The 21,896-nt window shown below is 45.2% G+C and overlaps 1 pseudogene; it reads right to left on the bottom strand.

Annotated features, from left to right (window-relative positions):
• Window positions 1-2,844: 2,844 nt before the first annotated feature.
• The window catches only part of LOC112072297 (biotin--protein ligase-like), a 54,113-nt pseudogene continuing 35,061 nt past the window's right edge, over window positions 2,845-21,896 (bottom strand).

The following is a 21,896-nucleotide window of genomic DNA, read 5'->3' on the forward strand; positions in this document are numbered from 1 at the left end:
TTATCTCAGGAAAGAAGAGCGCTCCATTTCGACTATGTAACATACACAGACAAAACCGGGGGCATCACCTTACAAATTTAGCCTGTGTTTCCAAACCCAGACCTTTTGGCCACAAAATGTCAAGGACTATTAAATGGAAGTGTTTTAGGGAGTGATTCACCTGTCACAGCCCCACTCAGGTCAAAGGTGAAAGGGGAAAGTGTTGACTCACGTGAGAACGTAGTTGACGCTGACGATGCAGTGGGGTCTGGTGAGCGGCTTGTTGTGACCACACACACACACACACACACACACACACACACACACACACACACAACACAAGCACCTGGAAGCAAAATAGGGCCCTTACACCATGTAAAATAAATGTTTAATGAGAAGGGGAGAAAGGAGGGTTCTAGCACAAAACCCTTTGATCAGTGAGTTGGACACACCATCCATTTGGAGAGGGATGTGCATTGCGCTGAATAGAACAATAAGAAGAGGGACACCTGACTGGCTATGAACAGCTGTGTGAAACCTGGAGTCCTTTGTTCAGGATAAGGAGTGCTCCCAATGGAAATGTATTAGTGTAGTAAGTAAGGTAGTCTAGTGATCACAGGCTGAAGCTCAGTGACATGGATTGGGATAGGGTGGGTCTATGGCTATAGCTTGGAGATAGCATGGTGGTACCACGCAGCACTATGCAGTGTTTGTACCTGGTGCGTACAACCTCCACCACGGCCAGCGCAGCCAGGTGCTGCAGGAAGGGGATCCTCTGGCCCAGTCTGGAGCTCACAGACACCTGCACACTGAACATAGCACATCCCAGAGGACTCAGCCACACCTTCCCCCGCGGCCTGACATACACGGAAAATACAACAACAAAAACACAAAGAGGGAGAGAGAGGAGACACGATGTAACAATTTAGGTTATTCATTTGGGACGAGGTACAACAATTAACCAATGTAGGTGCATTGAGACAGAGAGCGATAGAGCTGTGGTGGAAACTGACCTCTACCCTGGGTCTGTCGAGCAGCTACAGACATTAACCCCATTTCCTCAGGCAGCTGGAGCATCAACCTGGGGAGGACAGGAGGGAAGGAAGAAGAATTGTCAAAAGAGGAAAGTGTTGCCTTCACATAACTGATTATAGTGATCAAGTATTACTCATACAATTGCAACACTCTGTAAATGAAAAGCTCCAAGAGAAATGGTAGTTGAGTAGCTACATTAGTTCTGCATTCACTCATTGGTGTCGCTATGAGAAATCATTTCCCAAAGTATTAGGTAGTTGAGGGGGAAGGGCTGAGTCGAGTGGTCCTTCTATCACTCTCTCTCACAGACACACGCCCACTTACATGTACACCCCCCCATCCCATCAGTGCCCAGCCCTTAGCCCCTCTGGACTGGAGTTGAACCACTGACCTTCCTATCACCAGGTGCTCCAGTCAAACAATCCCCCCCCACCAAAGAAAACAAGTGTCCACTTGACCCCTGTGACACACACACATACACACACATGACACACACAGTAACGAGGTGTCAATGAAGGGATCTAATGCTAATTAATCACATAGTCAAAGTAGTCTGCTTCCCTATGTGTGACGCATGTCTACTTCAACAACTCACAAAAAACATAGGCCTACTTCATATGTGATTACTAGTCAAACACAAATACACAAGCAACTGCCTTTCCATTGAGAGTAAAAAGAGGACTTTGTTTATCAATCATTTTAGAATGTTTCCTCCGTTCTCTCAAGTAGCTTGGCTGCAGGCGCCTGGTAGTTAATTTTTTATTTATTTTTATTTTATTTAACCTTTATTTAACCAGGTAGGCAAATTGAGAACACGTTCTCATTTACAATTGCGACCTGGCCAAGATAAAGCAAAGCAGTTCGACACATACAACAACACATGGAGTAAAACAAACATATAGTCAATAATACAGTGAAAAAAAATAAAAAATAAGTCTATATACAATGTGAGCAAGTGAGGTGAGATAAGGGAGGTGAAGGCAAACAAATATATGTAAAAATAAATAAAAATATAAAAGGCCATGGAGGCGAAGTGAGTACAACACAGCAAGTAAAATAAAAAACTAAAAAAAACAATGGAATGGTTGGTTTGCAGTGGAAGAGAGTGCAAAGTAGAGACAGAAATAATGGGGTGCAAAGGAGCAAAATAAATTAATANAATACCTCAATGTTGCCATTGAATACCCACTCTGTTAGCCTACATAATCTTTGATGAAACCATATTGGGTATATTTCCTAAAACCTGAGAAGGGGGAATGAGCTTGTAATGAGGTGAGGGCTGTGTCCAGTTTGTGGAGCTTGCATGCATATTTTCACCTAATCTAGCAGAGATGAGCCCAAGGCCTGAGGTGCTGAAGACAAATGAAGTGTCATTTAGGACCATTGGAATAAGCCCAACACAGTTGAAGAGCCCCCCCCCCTCCCTACCCATTCCCTCTCCCTACTGGCCACCTGCACCAAAGGGCTCTCCCACACCTCATCACTCCCCCACCGGGAGGAGGAGGAAATCAGCTTCCCCCTCCCTCTCCCACTCCACAGCCACTGCTGGGCAAAGCTGGACTCAATCAACAGTGTTTTTCTCTTTAGTACAGCTCAAGGGGCATGGAGAAGGGAAAGGGAGAGCAAAGAGAGCAATAGGAACCCTCCTTCCTTTCGTTTGAGAGGCCCCTTTTTGTTGTCCAACGACAGGCCTTAAGATGGGAGACTGCGTTGTTGCAAACAGCATTATTTTCAAGCGGGCTTGAAAGCCAATTCCGCTCTAAGGGTATTCATTAATGTGTCTACACCCTCATACCCATGCAAAGTTATCAGAAAAATGATAAATCCCAGTCTAAGTCCAGTACATCTATTTATTTCAGTATAGTGTTTGAATAATACTGTAGCTCTTATTGGAATGACAAGTTATATCATTGACACTTCAAAGGTTACCAAATAACTTTTAAGTGCAACCAGTATTCCTTTTGTCACATAATTACATAGTTATAGAGTGCTGATGTTTTACATCAATTGTGTGTGTTATCAAATATACAGATCACCTCTTTATCTTACAAATATGTATCTTGTCAGACATTGAGTATCGATTATAGTTTCTGAAACTTAAAGGAAGCCTGTCCTAAAGAGCAAAAAAAATCTCTATCTAACCTCCAAAACATCAAACGTAAGGCTTAAAGTAAATATGAACTTATAGTTCTCAAATTGATGAAGTTCTATGATAACACAAGTTAATACATGACTCAGTGCAACAGACTTTGTTTAGCCTGTAGCTCAGTAGAAACCAATGCTTAACAGTCCAGCAGTTGGGATAGGAGTCAGCCTTCGGGCAGTCTATCACAATGTGTTTGCACTTAGTGAATGCATTTGCATCTAAGTGTGACCTCCCATGTCAATAGCATCATAACGTCTTTACGCAAATCAGATTTGGTACATTTCCAAGCGACACGTTAAAGACGTGTTTTAACATGTTAATAGCCCTCACGTCAACACCTCTGGAAAGAAATACGGTTGTCGACAGCTAGCACCTTCTCAATAGTCTTTGAGTGTTGTAACTAAAGATATTACATGGAATACTACATTACAAAAGGAAATAATCAGTGTTGACAATTTGATTTTACAACCTTTGAACAAGATAACTGTTAAATAATACTTAAATCATGCTATTGTATAGCATAATATAAGTGAATTTGGTGAATAACACATTTTGTATTCTTCATAAACGACTGTATTTTAGAAATCCTGTAGCTGCCAATTATAATTTGATAGTGTAATATGAACGACTCAAGTAATTCCACTACCACCACACTACACTAAACAGGCCAACTTCAGATTGACTTAAATAAAGCTTCCTAAATACTATGGGATGGTATAAAAAAAGAATTCAGTTGCTTTAGGCTCCAAATAAGCTTCAGCCAATCTATCAAGTAAAATAAGAGAAAATGTGTATTTTTACTTGCAGATAAGTCATTGATAGAGTAAATTACTTATTCTATCAAGTAAAAAACAATAAAAAAATTTAAGTAGTAATTTTACCTAGCAGGTTAGTTGTGTGAGATCCTCTCACAAACAGTGTATCTCCGACTCAAGCTACGAAGGAGCTGGCTAATCTTCTTTCATGATGTCACTGGCTAAAATGCTCTTCAGGCAACCAGGTGGGCATACTCCATAGGGGTCCTTACAGGGTCCTCAGCATGTCGAAGGAGTTGCCATTAGGCTGTATGGAGACCAAACCCTGCTCCTCAGAGCGCACCTACAGGAAGCCTTTGTCGTCGAGGCCCACCACGTCGGCATGGGGGCCGTCCTCGCTCCACAGACACACCTGGGTCCCACTGAGACAGGGCAGAGGGCACATCAAGGTCAATGTAGTGTAAACGCAACCCCATGTTTACATGTGGACATGTTACGTTACGTCTGGAGATTAGGAGATGTTTAATGTTTTGACTGTGGCGAGATGTGGGATTAATTTCCTCTAGAATGCCAATTAATATCATGATCAGCAGCTGCAGATTTTACAGATAGCATGCAGAGTACCGGTGCATTCTCGTTCTCTTTTAGCAGAATTGCTCTGTTGCACAATGCCCTCAAATAAATATCAGGACCAATGAAAATGTTTATTTTATGTGAAAAATTCATGAAACCAAACCCACTGAGGAGGAGTGGAGTGTACCACAGATTACAGTAGGGGTGTTGCAGCTTGTTTACCTGTGCACCCATCTCTTGTAGTAGAGGGGCAGGACAGCCTCTGACCCCTCCCCTGGAAGGCAGAGATGAGCTGCTCCAGGGAGGTGAGGGTGCGACCTATGAGCTGTGCTGAGCTCAGGGCCTCCATGCTGGTGCCACGCTCTCGGTTGTGCTGCATCACCAGGTTGTTGATACAGTTGATACAATTGCTCACATTGAAGCCACAGCCTGGAGAAGGAGATTGTTTAAAGACGTTCATTAAGAACACACTCTTCACCAAGAGTAATATAAATGACTTTTTATCCAAGCCCCGGCATAAACATCAACATAATCTAGCCTTAAATCCATGTTATGATTTAAGGCTAGACTAGGTCATCCATTACCGTGCACTGGCATTAACATAAATATAAGAGGATTCTGACCAATGAGGAGATGGAAGGTTGGTCCCATGACTGTTAATGTCACCAGCACTCTTCCAAGCTTCATCAGGTTACTGTAGTAAATGTCATTAGGCCACTTCACTCCGCGGTCAATGTCCTAGAAAGAGACCAAAACTGAATATGAGATACACAAACATGTATGACAAATAAGTGGCACTCAGAGGTACAATACATTACTAGTATATACTGTACAGGTACATAAGTACAAGTATTATGATACAGTATCCACTTAAAAGACATCACTTGTAAGACATGATGCTACACATACAAACAGCAGATCTAATACTACAAGCTAAATCAGAGATAGAAAAAGAAATCGGAGTTTTACATGGCCTGTCTGTAAAACCAATCTGTACAAGTGTCTCCATGGGTTCAAAATGCCATGCTGTATATCTGTCAACCTGAGCAGCTCTTCTGAGTCTGGCCGGCTTTGAAGGTTAGGTTCTGCCCCATCTGCAGTACATCACCTAAAACGGCCACCATGTCTGTTTATATTTACCCATAACTCATGCCCCACGTCTACATTTCTACAATGGCTTTGACAGGCATATAGTACCTCCAAAAATGGCATATCCAGCCAAGACCTCTAGTCTTGATTAAGATAAATATTTAGGCAAAGTTAGCATTGGCTGTTATTTCATCACGTCCGGTAATACATCCTGTGCCATGCGTTGGCCTGTTCTACATGTTGGCTGACTGGCCAGAGCCCATAAACAACTGGGCAGTGTGACACCAGAGTGTTTCTCATCAGACTCCCACACTGCAGAGCATATATTTTCTCACACACACACAAACACTCCTGGAAGCAAAATAGGGCCCTTACAGCATGTAAAATAGATGCTTAATGAGAGAGGGGGAGAAAGGAGAGTTCTAGCACAGAACCCTTTGATCAGTGAGTTAGACATACCATCCATTTGGAGAGGGAAGTGCATTGCGTTGAACAGAACAAGGAGGGACACCTGACTGGCCATAAACAGCTGTGTGAAACCTGGAGCCCTTTATTCGGCATAAGGAGTGCTCCCAATGGTAAATGTATCAGTGCAGTAAGTAAAGTATTCTAGTGATGACAGGCTTAACCTTAGTGACATAGATTGGAATAGGGCAGGTCTATGGCTGTAGCTTGGAGATACACCACATGACCAAAAGTAAGTGGACACCTGCTCGTTGAACATCTCATTCCAAAATCATGGGCATTAATATGGAGTTGGTCCCCCCTTTGCTGATATAACAGCCTCCACTCTTCTGGGAAGGCTTTCCACTAGATGTTGGAACATGGCTGCGGGGACTTGCCTCCATTCAGCCACAAGAGCATTAGTGAGGTTGGGCACTGATGTTGGGCGATCAGGTCTGGCTTGCAGTCGGTGTGCCAATTCCCCCCAAAGGTTTTTGATGGGGTTGAGGTCAGGGCACTGTGCAGGCCAGTCAAGTTCTTCCACACCGATCTCGACAAACCATTTATGTATGGACCTTGCTTTGTGCACAGGGGCATTGTCATCCTGAAACAGGAACAGGGCCTTCCCCCAAACTGTTGGCACATCTAGAATGTCATTGTATGCTGTAGCGTTAAGATTTCCCTTCACTGGAATTAAGGGGACTAGCCCGAACCATAAAAAACAGCCCCAGAACATTACTCCTCCTCCACCAAACTTTATAGTTGGCACTATGCATTCAGGCAGGTAGCGTTCTCCTGGCATCCACTAAACCCAGATTCGTCCATCTGACTGCCAGATTGTGAAGCGTGAGACATCACTCCACAGAACGCGTTTCCACTGCTCCAGATTCCAATGGCGGCGAGCTAACACCACTCAAGCCGACACTTTGCATTGCATGGTGATCTTAGGCTTGTGTGCGGCTGCTCGGCCATGGAAACCCATTTCATGAAGCTCCCGACAAACAGTTATTGTGCTAACGTTGCTTCCAGAGGCAGTTTGGAACTTGGTAGTGAGTGTTGCAACCCGATTTTTATGCGCTACGCGCTTCAGCACTCGGCTATCCGATTCTGTGAGCTTTTGTGGCCTACCACTTCACGGCATCCTATGACGGTGCCACTTTGAAAGTCACTGAGCTCTTCAGTAAGGCCATTCAACAGCCAATGTTTGTCTATGGTGATTGCATGGCGGTGTGCTCGATTTTATACACCTGTCAGCAACGGGTGTGGCTGAAATAGCAAAATCCACTAATTGAAGGGGTGTCCACATACCTTTGTATATATAGTGTAGCTTGGTGGTAACCATGCAGCAGTAGTATGTAGTGATTGTACCTGGTAACCGGGAAGGGTGCGTACGGCCTCCACCACAGCCAGGGCAGCCAGGTGCTGCAGGAAGGGGATCCTCTGGCCCAGTCTGGAGCTCACAGCCACTTGCACATGCACACTAAACATGGCACACCCCAGAGGACTCAGCCACGCATTCCCCCCACGGCCTGACATACGGAAAATGCAACAAAAAACACAGTAAGAGGCGACATGATGTAACAATCCACCTTTAGGTTGTTCATTGGAACGAGGTACAAAAATGTACCAATGTAGGTGAATTGAAAAGTAATAGCTAAGTGAGGGAGAGAGAGCAAGAAAAAAAGCGAGCGAGAGAGCGCTGTGGTGGAAACTGACCTCTACCCTGGGTCTGTCGAGCCGCTACAGCAGTTAACCCCATTTCCTCAGGCAGCTGGAGCATCAACCTGGAGGACAGGAGGGAAGGAAGGTGTCAGAATATGAAAGTGTTGCCTTCACATAACTGATTAGTGATAAGAGTATTATTCATACACTGACAACACTCTGTAAATGACACCCTTTGAGAAAAATAGTAGTTGAGTCACTAGTTTAGTTCTGCATTCAATCATTGATGTTACAGAAATCATTTCTCAAAGTATTAGCTAGCTGAGGAGGAAGGTCCTATCACTTTCTCACACACACACCCCGTCAGTGCTGGGCCCTTAGCCCTGCTACACTGCGTGTGACGTGTCTACTTCAACAACTCACCAAAAACATAGGCCCATTTCATGTGTGATTAGTCAAACACAAAAACACAAGCAACTGCCTTTGCACTGAGAGTAAAAAAAGGACTCTGTTGATCAATCATTTTCAAATATTTTCTCCTCTCTCTCAAGTAGCTTGGCTGCAGATGCCTGGTAGTTAATATTTCCTTTCTAGAAGGCCCAGAGCTACTAGTGTCGCTTTGGATGGCCACCCTGCATTAATCACACTCAGTTAAAGATAAACTACTCAGGTAGGTGGTGTTAACTCTGCACCTCTCCTTTAACCCCAAACACACACCACAAATACACACAGGCCCAGGAGCTAATGCTTTTTAAACACAATCTTTTTACATTTTAGTCATTTAGCAGACGCTCTTATCTAGAGTGACTTACAGGAGCAATTACGGTTAAGTGACTTGCTCAAGGGCACATCAACAGACTTAACTTAGTTGGCTCAGGGATTTGAACCAGCAACCTTTTGGTTACGGGCCCAAAGCTCTTAACCGCTAGGCTACCTACATGTTCTTATCTAATCATTTGGTCAGCAATTAATCAATTAAAATGAAGTGTTGCTTCCTAAGTGGACAGTTTGATTTCATAGAACTGTCCTAAGTGGACAGTTTGATTTCATAGAAGTGTGATTGACTTGGAGTTACATTGTGTTGTTTAAGTGTTCCCTTTATTTTTTTGAGCAGTGTATTTCAATTGACTGATTTCCTTATATAAACTGTACATTTTTGCATGATGGGTTTGTATTTTGGTTTAGTGTATATTTCAACAAACTAATTTTTCATGAATGCTAATCTTATGTTTCTGACAACAGAAACGATTTCAGAACAATCAGATGGTGGGTGTCGAAATCCGTTTTCTTGTGCTTTTTGAGGTGGAATTACTATTGTTTGCAGCAAATTCCTTGATCTACGCAAATATGTCAGAGCTATGCATGGCTGAGTGTGGTGGAAGCAAAAAAAGAGAAACGTGAGAAAATGTAAAAAAACTAAAACAAAACGCTGATTTGCAGATGTAGGAATTTGTTGTCTCAAACTGATAGTAATTAAATTGGACGTGGTATAATGGCACGACGGCAAAAAAACCTGCCATCCCTTGCTCAACAAAAACCTGCCATCCCTTGCTCAACAAAAACCTGCCATCCCTTGCTCAACAAAAACCTGCCATCCCTTGCTCAACAAAAACCTGTGCGGTCAAAAAACTGAAGCATTTAAAAAGTTCTAGACACAGGGATTTTTTTTAAAATAACTTGAATATTAAGTATTCTGCTGTACTTTCTTCGCCAAACTAAGATTAATACAATTTTGACTGAATAAAAATAAAAGTAGCAACATGCAATTTGTTAATCAATTATGATGATGTTGAGTAATGCTTGGCTATGAACCTGTGTTAAGAAAATAGCTTTCATGCATGGTTTAGTTTAAAAAAGGCATGAAATCCTGTATACTGCCATGTCATAGTAAATCTCGCACTGCTCTTCCAAATCTTCCCTCACACAGACAGTATTTGTGTGCCGCAGTGTGAGCTGTGTGAGTCATGTCTGTGAACCATGTTAGCAGGAGCATGACCTCTCCGCGTCTGAGGCCAGTTAGGAGGTGGCCAGGCTCGGAGCACCGCGCAGGTGCCCTAATTGAGCGCTGACGCTGTTTGGCAGGACCAGGGAGAACCCTGCGCGCCGCTCCGTGACGACGGCCGCCCCCTCGCCAATCAAGGCGCGAGGTGAAGCGAACAGGGGGCCCAGCTGGCTCTCTGGAGTCCTTCAGCCACAGAAATTTGCTTTTAATAAGAACATCAGTGCCTTAACTAGGCTAGGAAGACTTTCGCTGACCTACTCACCAGGTTGCCAGGGTACCGCTGTCCACCATTAAGTGTCTGATACAGCTGGAGGTGTGGGTCGCGTGTGGGTGTGCATGTTTTCTTCAATTTGTGTGTAAGAGGTGTGTGTGTGAGTGTGTTTTTCCGTTGTTTACAGCCGAGGAGGAAGATAATGGCTGAGATGCAGTGGGAAGTGGGTGAATGAAGAGATGTACTACTGATAATGTGAAAAGATGCCGTGTAAATAGGAAATAGCCTACGCATACTCGACTGACTACTGTCGAAGAGTAGAAAGTTTGAAGCACTTCATGAAAACATCTGGATGAATACTCAAAGCACTTCCGCAATATCCATAAGGAAGTCAACCTTCAGAATAGGCCATTTCCACCCCAAATCGTGGGCCACTGATTCAAACAGTGCAGTCGGAGAGTATTCAGACCCCTTGACTTTTTCAATTTTTTTTTTTACGTTACTGCCTTATTCTAAAATGGATTGAATAGTTTTCCCCCCTCATCAATCTACACACAATAATCCATAATGACATAGCATAAACAGGTTAAGAAATGTTTGCTAATTTATTAAAAATAAAAAACTGAAACATCACATTTACATATGTATTCCGACACTTTACTCAGTACTTTGTTGAAGTACTTTTGGCAGCGATTACAGCCTTGAGTCTTCTTGGATATGACGCTACAAGCTTGGCACACCTGTATTTTGGGAGTTTGTCCCATTTTTCTCTGCATATCCTCTCAAGCTCTGTCAGACTGGATGGGGAGAGTCGCTGCAGAGCTATTTTTAGGTCTCTCCAGAGATGTTCGATTGGGCCACTCAAGAACATTCAGAAACTTGTCCCGAAGCCACTCCTGCGTTGTCTTGGCTGTGTGCTTAGGCTTGTTGTCCTGTTGGAAGGTGAACCTTTGCTCCACTAAGGTCCTGAGCGCTCCGGAGCAGGTTTTCGTCAAGGATCTCTCTGTACTTTGCTCCGTTCATCTTTCATTCAATCTTGACTAGTCTCCCCGTCTCTGCCGCTGAAAAACATCCCCACAGCATGATGCTGCCACCATCATGGTTCAAAGTAGGGATGTTATTGGCCTCTGCCTTTTACTGAGTGGCTTTCGTCTGGCCACTATCATAAAGGCCTGATTGGCGGAGAACTGCAGAGATGGTTGTCCTTCTGGAAGGTTCTCCCATCTCCACAGAGGAACTCTAGAACTCTGTCAGAGTGAACATCGGATTCTTGGTCACCTCGCTGACCAAGGCCACTGGTACCCTTCCCCAGATCAGTGCCTCGACACAATCCTGTCTCGGAGCTCTACTGACAATTCCTTCAACCTTATGGCTTGGTTTTTGCTCTGTAATGTACTGTCAACGGTGGGACCTTATATAGACAGGTGTGTGCCTTTACAAATCATATCCAATCAATTGAATTTACCATTTAGGTGGATTCCAATCAAGTTGCAGAAACATCAAGGATGATCAATGGAAACAGGATGCACCTGAGCTCAATTCCGAGTCTCCTAGCAAAAGGTCTGAATAGTTATGTAAATAAGGTATCAGTTTTTTTGGTTTTAAAACATTTGCAAAAAATTCTAAAAACCTGTTTCGCTTCATTATGGGGTAGTGTGTGTAGATTGAGGGAAAAAAATATTTAATCAATTTTACAATAAGGCTGTAACGTAACAAAATTTGGAAAAAGTCCAGCGTCATTATTAGTCCAAGGTCTCAAAAGCACCTTTTAAAAAACAGAATTGTAGTCAAAATAGGCCTACTGAATGGTGGAATATTATGAGTAAGAGTGAGAGAGTGCCATAGGGAGAGACAGAGAGAAAGAAAGGGAGAGCCACTTCAAGTCTGTCTCCTCCTCCCAGACTGCTCTGGTCTCTATTATAGAGTCAGTACAGAGCCCAGCCACAGAGAGAGGAGAGAGAAAAGCTGCATTGTCCCAAAGCTGGGAACCAAAATTAACCGTTTCTGGGTGGAGGGTGTTTTACCCCCCCAAATGTATTTTTTTCTTGGGCTTTGTCACATCTAAAATAAGTTCCCCCTCTTCTCCCTGGGCCAGCTTAGCATGCAAAGCAGCGTGAAATACATTTCTACAATGCAAATATGAGCTCACACAAAACAACTCAGTCCTAAACATGGTAATGCTCTTATACGCTCAATGAGAGATTGTCAATAAAGAAGGAGGTGGGGGGTATGGGTGTTTGTGTGTGTGTGTGTGTGTGTGTGTGTGCGTGCGTGCATGTGTGTGTGTGTTTGAATGAAGAGCCATCTCTAATAAGGGCCAGCTCAGCCAGTCCAGGGCTGTAAAGCTTGGGGGGCTAATGCATTCCTCTAGAAAGTCAATCTAATTTTGAAAGCACATACACAGAGTGCCACAGAGGTCACCGCTGGCTCAGAAAAGCCCAAACACATTCGAAAAATTCTCAATAACGTCCACAAAAACGGAAAGAAAAGGCCCACAATTAACAATTAGAACACTGGTTGAATACTCAATGCACTTTTTAAGTTAGTAAGTGTGACATAAAACGTAACACTAAGGTTTAGCTCTAGCTGAAGTGTATTGCATATCCATATGGAAGTCTACCTTCACAATTGGCAATATTCGCCCAAATCGTGGACCACTGATTCATATGCTTTGGTAATGGGTAAAATAAGTGCAGTCAATTGCTTGCTCCAGCTCCTTATTAGTCCAATGTCTCAAAAGCAGCTTTTTAAAAAACAGTGGTAAGGTTACTGCGGTGAGTGGTAAGAATTTGGAACTGGATCAGAGAATCACCAGCAGCAAGAGCGACATCATTGATGTAAACAGAGAAGAGAGTCGGTCCAAGAATTGAACCCTGTGGCACCCCCATAGAGACTGCCAGAGGCCCGGACAACAGACCCTCCGATTTGACACACTGAACTCGATCAGAGAACCACTGTTTCCTCCGTTCTCTCAAGTAGCTTGGCTGCAGGCGCCTGGTAGTTAATGTTTCCTCCGTTCTCTCAAGTAGCTTGGCTGCAGGCGCCTGGTAGTTAATGTTTCCTTTCTAGAAGGCCCTGGGCTACTAGTGTCGCGCTGCATGGCCACCCTGCATTAATCACACTCTGTTAAAGATAAACTACTCAGCCAGTAGAGGTGTTAACTCTGCACCTCTCCTTTCACCCCAAACCCACACCACGAATGCTAGACACACACATAGGTCCTGGACACAATCTTATCTTAAACATTTGGTCAGCAAGATGTCTTTGCCATGTAAGGATGGTGTGTGTGTATACACTGTGCAGTGTGTAGAAAATGCACATTAATGTAAGCACACCTAGCTTGAATGACTCTGGAGTCATTCAAAGACTGACAAGACCCCATGGCCAATGTACACCTTGAAAACCACAAACAAATCCACACTGCCAAAATAGACAGCGTTTGACAGTTGGATGCAACACACTGTCAATAACCGTGAAGCGAAATATTTGAACAAGCTGTCATCTCCAGAGAAAATGAATTGACCCAGAGGTCTTAGCCAAGAAGCCCTTCATCTACTGGCCCATTCTCAAAGACTGTGGAGCTGGCAGGACAGATGAGAGAGAAGGGGAATGTGGGCTTTTCTGATGCAAAGAGGCCGTGTCAGCAAATCAGATTAGAACAGTCCCGTGTTAATCCTCCCAAACTCTGTGGCCAAACAGCCTTCATCTAAAGAGCCTTGTTTAGGGACAGTGTTTATCAAAGGGATGGTTGGGGCTACAGCCCCCCCTGATGACTCAATCTAGGACCTAACATATGGTATGTCTGGCTGGATGTTACTAGGGCTCACTTTATTGTAGGGACTTGTTCATTGTGCTTGGATGTACAGCAATGTAGAATTATCACAATACATTTTTAAAAACACATTTTCAAAAAGTTAATCAAAACCAAATAAATCCAATCTCTCAGATGAAAAATGGTAGCCTGAGTGGGTTGGGGAGCTACTGAGCTGCAGACAAGATATATATTTCTTGTAGTCCTTTCATAATGTTATTGTTAGCTGCAAATCCCTTGATCTTTGCAAATGTGTCAGAGAGATGCATGGCGGAGACTGGTGGAAGCAAAAAAGAGAAATAAGAGAAAATAAAATGTCCAAAAATAACCAGATTCTGATTTTGCAGATGTAGGAATTTGTCCTCTCAAACTGATAGTAATTAAATTGGACGTGGTATAATGGCCCAACGGCCAAAAAACTGCCATCACGTGCTCTACGAGTAAAAACCAACAAAAACAAAAAACCTGGGAGGTTGCTGTGTCAAAAAACTTAAGCCTTGGAAATCTCTAGACACAAGGAAAACATGTTTTATTCTGCTGTACTTTATTTGACAAAATAAGATTAATAAAATGGTGAAGGAATAGAAATAAAAAAGTACCATGTAATTCAGGCTAATCAATTAGGATGATGTTGAGTAATGCTTGGCCATGAACCTGTGATGAGAAAATAGTTTCATGGATGGTTTAGTTAAAAAAAGGCATGAGATCCTGTATACTGGCATAGTAAATATGACACTGCTTTTATAAATCTTCCCCCACACAGACACACACACACCTCCCAACCAGGCGAGGGGTGGCAGCCGGCTGCTCCCCGTGACAGTGTGTAGCTGCAGTTTGAGTTGTGTGTATGTGAGAGCCGTGTGTGAGCCCTGTTAGCAGGAGCATGACCTCCCCGTGGCTGAGGCCAGTTAGGAGGTGGCCAGGCTCGCAGCACCGCGCAGGGGCCCTAATTGAGCGCTGGCGCAGTTTGGCAGGACCACCGGAGAACCCTGCGTGCCGCTCCGTGACGACGGCCGCCCCTTCGCCAATCAAGGCTTGAGGGGAGGCGAATGGGGGGCCAGGCTAGCTCTTTGGAGTCCTTCAGCCCCAGGAATTAGCTTTTAATAAGAACATCAGTGCCTTAACAAGGCTAGGAAGACAGGCGCTGACCTTCTCACCAAGCTGCCAGGATAGCGTTGTCCACCAGTAAGTGTCGGATACCGCTGAGGGTGTGGGCAGCATGTGGGTGTGCACGTGCGCTTCAATTTGTGTGTGTTAGAGGTGTGTGTGTGTGCGTGTGTGATTTTACGTTGTTTACAGCCAAGGAGGAAGGTAATGGACTGAGATGCAGTGGACTGAGATGCAGTGGACTGAGATGCAGTGGACTGAGATGCAGTGGACTGAGATGCAGTGGGAAGTGGGTGAAAAAAGAGGAGATGTACTACTGGCAATGTGAGAAGATGCATCCAAGGGTAGTACGTTTGAAGCACCCATGAAAAAAACACTGGGTTGAATACTCAATGCACTTTTTAAGTTAGTAAGTGTGACATAAAACGTACACTAAGGTTTAGCTCTAGCTGAAGTGTATTGCAATATCCATATGGAAGTCTACCTTCACAATTGGCAATATTCGCCCAAATCGTGGACCACTGATTCATATGCTTTGGTAATGGGTAAAATAAGTGCAAGTCAATTGCTTGCTCCAGCATCCTTATTAGTCCAATGTCTCAAAAGCAGCTTTTTAAAAAACAGTGGTAAGGTTACTGTGGTGAGTGGTAGAATTTGGAACTGGAGTGAGAGAGTGCCAGAGAGAGAGACAGAAAGAAAGAAAAAAAGAAAGAAAAGGAGAGCCACTTCCAGTCTGTCTCTTCCAGCCCAGCAGTGAGTCCCAGACTGGTCCAGTTTCCACTATAGAGTCAGTCCACAGCCTAGCCACAGAGAGAGGAGAAAGAAAAGCTGCATTGTCCCAAAGCTGGGAACCAAAATGAGCCGTTTCAAAATGAGTATCCCCCCACCGCCCCTCCAATGTCTCTTTTCAGGGGCTTTGTCCCCTCTGAAATCAGTTCCCCCTTCTCTCCCTGGCCAGCTTAGCATTGCAAACCAGCTATCAATTAATTTCTGCAACGCAAATATGAGATCAGCAACGGATCACACAAAACATCTCACTCCTAAACATGGTAATGCTCTTAGACGCTCATTGGGAGGTTGTCAATAAAGGAGGTGGTGGGGGGTATGGGTGTTGCGTGTACATTAGTATGAGTGCCGTAGAAGCAAGTGCATGTGAGTGTATGTGTGTGTGTGTGTGCTTGAGTGAGAGAGCCATCTCTTAAACAGGGCAGCTCAGCCAGTCCAGGGCTGTAAAGCTTGGGGGGCTAATGCATTCCTCTAAAAGTTAATCTCATTTTGAAAGCACATCCACGGAGCGTCGTTGCCACTGGCTCAGAGAAAAGGCCCAAACGCATTAGAAAATTTCTCAGTAACGTCCACAAAGAGGGAGAGAAAAAGGCCCACAATTAGCAATTAGATGGCTACAATGGCGGGGCTTTCACCTGCAAGTGAAACAAATGGACAAGGAAACTCTTTCCCTGAATAGAATAGAGCAGAGAGAGAAGAAAATGTAGTGGGTGAGCACAAAAGCGAGGAGTTAATTCACACTGTTTAGATGAGAAACCCATGGTCTATACTACTGAAGGGAAGCACACAAGTACTTCAGATCATTGGATGGTGGTGTCGTGTACGCTGCAAATAAGAAATATAAAAACTCCCCATTGCCAGTGTACTGCTCTACCAATAAGTAAATTATATATAAAAACTCCCATCCCAGTGTACTGCTCCAATAAGAAAATAAAAACTCCCCATCCAGGTACTGCTCCAATAAGAAATATAAAACACCTACTCCCATGCCAGTGTACTCATAAGCTCAATAGAATTATAAAATCCTCCCCTATCGCCAGTGTACATGCTCCAATAAGAAATATAAAAACTCCCCATGCAGCTAGGTACTGCCTCACAATAAGAATATAAAAACTCCCCATGCCAGTGTACTGGTCCAATAAGAAAATATAAAAAACTCCCCATGCCAGTGTACCTGTCCAATAAAGAAAATATAAAACCCCCCATGCCAGTGTACATGCTCCAATAAGAAATATAAAACTCCCCATGCAGTGTACTGCTCCAATAAGATATATAAAACTCCCCATGCCAGTGTACTGGTCCAATAAGAAATAAAAACTCCCCATGCCAGTGTACTGCTCAATAAGAAATATAAAAACTCCCCATGCACCAGTGTACTGCTCCAATAAGAAATATAAAAACTCCCATGCCAGTGTAGCTCTCCATAAGAAAAATAAAAACTCCCCATGGCAAGTGTACTGGTCCAATAAGAAATAAAAACACTCCCATGCCAGTGTACGTGCTCCAATAAGAAATATAAAACTCCCCATGCCAGTGTACTGCTCCAATAACAAAAAATAAAAACTCCTCATGCAAGTGTAATTAAGTTACAGTGCCTTGAAAAAAATATACCCCTTAACTTATTCTACATTTTGTGTTAAGCCATGCCTGGACGTAGTGTGTCCGCCACTGCCCCCGACCACCCCCCCCCAACACTCCCCCACACAATTTCAACCCCCATCCTCAGCAACAACATCCACCCCCCACCCAACCCTGACTGTGAAAAGCAAGTTTTTACGACACACATCGCTCCTCCTTGACAATGTCTTCAAATAATAAAATCAGTCGTATTCTATCTAGTACTTGCGCAAAGTACATTTCTCGCCAAAAACTGTCGTAACAACATCATCGCCTCATCCATTCACCACCCAATACATGTTAGTCATCATATGCAGCTATTCACACCACACCGCACCCCCCCCCGCCTCGTAGAGTCTTTCTGGTGTACCGCCCATATTCATCTAAACAGCCAGTATTCCTACAGCCACATACGATTGTAAACCAATAATTTGGCAGGGACTACTTATTCTACACACATTCTCTCAAGATTCGTCACACGTCTGACGTTGTTGATCCATTAGCCACACACCCGCCCAGACATTCTACTCATCTCGTCATGTCTCTCGCTCACTCTTCAATTATTCTTACACGTCTCTCGTCTGTAGCAATATCTCCTCATGCTTAATCTATCTCCCAGGCTTCCTCCACAGTACTCTTCCAGCACCTGCCTCATCTCCCTCTTACTACTCGGTCTCCCTACCCTCTTCTCCCAGTCCCTCTTCATCCTCTCCCTCTACCCACCAGCTAACCATCACCCCGCTCCAACACTACCGACGACTACTCCGTCCACACCCACCTCTTCTTGCTCCTCCTCATGAACTTCCCAGGCTCCCTGCTGCTCCCCGCCCTCCAGCCACTCACAAGTACCCCGAGGCCTCGGCTTCTTCGTGTACCTCTGTACATCCTCTCTCGACCTATATAACTCAGGCCTAACTCCACCACAGTACTGTCAGCTACTCTTCCACACGCTGTCCCTATTATGCCACCTCTCGCGGAATTAAGAGTCCCGAGGTCTTCTCTAGCTTCACCTCACCACATGCTCGCAAGCTACGGCCTCTCCGATTACACTATCGTGTCTTCTACGTAGTAGCGTATTCTTGTTTTGAATGCTTGGTTTGCTCTCGCTGTCCGCCTGTGTCCATTCTTGCGTTCTCTGCAGCCCATGGCTAGCTAACGTCACAGCTATCCGTGGTCTCTATTCCCTGGCGTTCTCTGCGTATATCATTTATCTGCGACGAGTAACTGGGCTCTCTTCCTGTCGCCGGCAATCTCTGCCACTTCAACTCTAGTACTCCCCCAGGTACGTCGTTTCATCCTATAAGCCTGTCCTTCTCCTCGGCACTACGCCCTATAATAACTCTTATTCAGAAATGGTCTGGTCTCCTGCCATGTCCTATGCTGATATGTCTTACAAGATACTTCAGCATAACAGGAGAAGTTCCGCGATCCATAATGCAATGCGCTGTCCCTGCTCATCACGGTCCCACTCACTATACTCACGCGCCACTTACGGATTCTCGCAACACTGCGCGTCGAACGTTCCGGGAGCAATTGCCGGACAGACACACGAGCCAGAGAATTGTTCTTGCGCTTCGTCAAGGTCCGTTTGCAAACCGAGGCCGCTCAAGGTCTTCGATCTCTCTGGTTCAGTTTTCAGAGTGCTTCGTTGCTACGTGCCACCAGAGTACCTCTCCTGGTCTCAGTCTCGGAACCGATAGGTTAATACCACCTTGTTACTCTGGGCAGCCCACGGAGTGTCGGCTCCTTCTCACCTTGCAGTGTGATTTTGTGTTACTCTATCCTGCAGCGCCCAACAGCGTACTGCAGAGCAGAGAGCCTCCGGCATCGATTACGTCAATCACTCCTCTATTGGTCAGGGCCCGGGAGTCCGGGGCACACAGCCATTGGGAGGCAAAGGGCTGAGTGTTCCGTAACTCGAATTATGCCCTAGACTTTAAGAGAGGAGATTGATATCGGTTTCTGATCGCTCGCAGTTTTTGGGAAGGAGCTTCCCAGTGGTCCTGGCTTATACACTATGTCAAGGGGTGAATCCGACTCCATAATCTTCGGATCTACTGCACCTATCAAGCGCAGTTTATTCGCATAGCCTCTTGTCTCGAGCCACATCCAGTGACTGGAAACGAGCCCGGCGTTGGGCCTCGCCACTGTCTTTCTGGAGGGACTCCACGCTTGAGTGTTATAAGGATAGATCAGTTATCCTGCGGGAGTGTCTTTTCTCTCTTGGCCTACGGTTCTGCGACTGCTAGGGTGATTTGCACCTCGCCACCTCAATTCCACGATAGAACCCAACGGGTAATCTTCGTCTTCACACAGTCCAACGGGTCTCCGTGGTGGTGGTTTGTGCTCCCGTTTCCCCGAGCTCTGGCTGTAGTGAGGGAGAGACGCCTCAGTGCTAGCTGGGTTTACACGGTGTTTCTTTCCTGGCACTCCTCGCTAGAGCTTGGTAGCTTCTCAACCTCGGGTCTCAATCACCTACAACAAGGCAGCAGTCTTGATCTGATTCTACGCCATGATACAAACTACACGGGTTACGTTGCCAAGTAGAGAGAAGTCACCGAGCAAGACCGGCATTCCACAGAGACTTGAGTGGCTCGGATAGGAACGGACAGCACTTAGGGAGGCAATTATTCGCATCCTGTACTAAAGAACAATGGGAACCGGAGCAATCAATCCAACGCGCCCTTTGCTTATATCGCGTTCTGCTGGACAGGTTTGTCATGCATACGTCCAGTTAAAAGGACAGAAGCTCATCAGTAGCGAGGGCTTACGTGGGTGAGCGCTTACTGACTCAAGTCTCCCTCATCAATGATCCTGGTACTTACCGTTGTCGGGTCCCCTCTAAGCAGGATGCTCTGGTACGAACATTCACAGCGATCTCGGTGTGGTCAGAGGTCAGTGGTTGCTGGCAGCTTTCCTCGCAGTTGCTCGTTGATTTATGTATCATCTGGGGCATGAGGGGTGTGTTATATTATATTAAAATAGAGGACAGAAAGACATGTGGCTCTCTTCCGTACAACATAAACAATACTCTACAAAGACGAGTTTTAGAGACAAGGCAGACCCGCGGCTCATGCGGGATTACGGCTCGTCTCATAGATAGTCAAGGTTGCCCTGGTCTTCGTGCAGTAAGTCAGATAAGCTCGTTGGAGCAATAGTTCTCACCAAGTTTAACTCGGTGACTGAGGACTACGCGAAGGCATGTTGGGTAACATAGCACATGGAGTTACTATTAATAGATTTTTGAAATCTTTATTGTTGTTGCGAGCACAGAAACTGTGTGTAGGGGACATCACGCTGGTTGGTGATCTTGGGATCAATCACCTGGCTTATTGACTATGTCAGAAACCTTCTATTAAGTTGGACTTCTAAGTATAGTCTATCCTATCGCTGGAAACGTCTGTTGCGTTGTAGGCATTGGAGTGAGAGGAGTGGTGGTAATCGACTATCTGCTATCGATGCAACCTCCGTTCTCTCGTGACGGGTCTGCCACTCGTGAGGCTGCAAGGGGAGAGGGAGGAACCGGGATCTATGGTGATGATTCGCACGATGCGAACTTGACAGAGGAATTCAGGATGCGTGCGGACGCTGACTCGGGGAGGCGATAGAGGGAGCTGTCAATTCAGTGCAGGTCGTGTACTCCAGAGCCAACTTCCTTGCGCTCCCCACGACTCCTGGGTGGCTGTGACCAGTGGGGATTGCTGGATATGGTTGAAGGTGGCGTCTTCACTTTATACTCCGGGGGAGCCACTCCACCCTCTGCCTCGGGAGGGAGATGCATCACGTAGGGAGCGGATGATGGGACTCTGATTGCTGACGCATGTTCCACCCGGAACCGTAATGCGGTCGCGAAGGGAATATTAGTAGTGTGGCGATTGTGTCGTACGGAGGGAACTAGATACGCCGAAATGTCACTTCAGTGGTGACCGCAGGGAGGGAGAGGGTAGTAAAATGTTTAGGAGGTGAGGGAGGGATGAGGGACTATAAATGTCACTCCATAGGTGAACGGGAGGGGATGGAGGGACTCAATAAATGTCACTCCAGTAGTGAACGGGGAGGGATGAGGACTATAATGTCAGTGGTGTCCCCATCATTTCACCTGCGCTGACCGGCGGCAGGGAGCGAGGGAGGATTCTATATAATTGCTTATGTCGTAAGAGGGTGACTGCATAGTGGACCCGTGTCACCGTTTAAAAATAAAAATGACATTACGTGGGCATATGTTCCTCACACAGGAAAAATTCCGCCTGAGCCCTCCTCCCCTGGCACCCCTCTGTCAGACTGGCCGCATGGATTACGGGAGGGCTGAAATGACACTACACGGTTAAGAAGTATAGTTCATCGGGGCTGTGCGCGCATGATGAGTTGCACCGTTTATGTTGTGGGGAGCTCTGGAGCATTATCGCATGAATATAATCAGAAAACACAGCGGCACAGAGAATGATGGTAAAGGACATTTTGGGTATATAACTTAAGTCTGGTGACTAGACCGTAGTATTCGCTTACATATCAGCACCATCTTTACTGCAATGTACGCCCATCTTCTGTCTCCAAAGGAGGAGGAGGAGCCCGAGCGATACTAGAGTGGCGTATAGACAGTAGCGCATGTTACACACACTCTTCCGTCTCAGTAGAGATAACCGTTTAAAGCGATTGCAATTTGACTCTTAAAGCTGTTT

The sequence above is a fragment of the Salvelinus sp. IW2-2015 genome, unplaced genomic scaffold, assembly GCF_002910315.2.
Source record: "Salvelinus sp. IW2-2015 unplaced genomic scaffold, ASM291031v2 Un_scaffold1881, whole genome shotgun sequence".
Lineage (NCBI taxonomy): Eukaryota > Metazoa > Chordata > Actinopteri > Salmoniformes > Salmonidae > Salvelinus > Salvelinus sp. IW2-2015.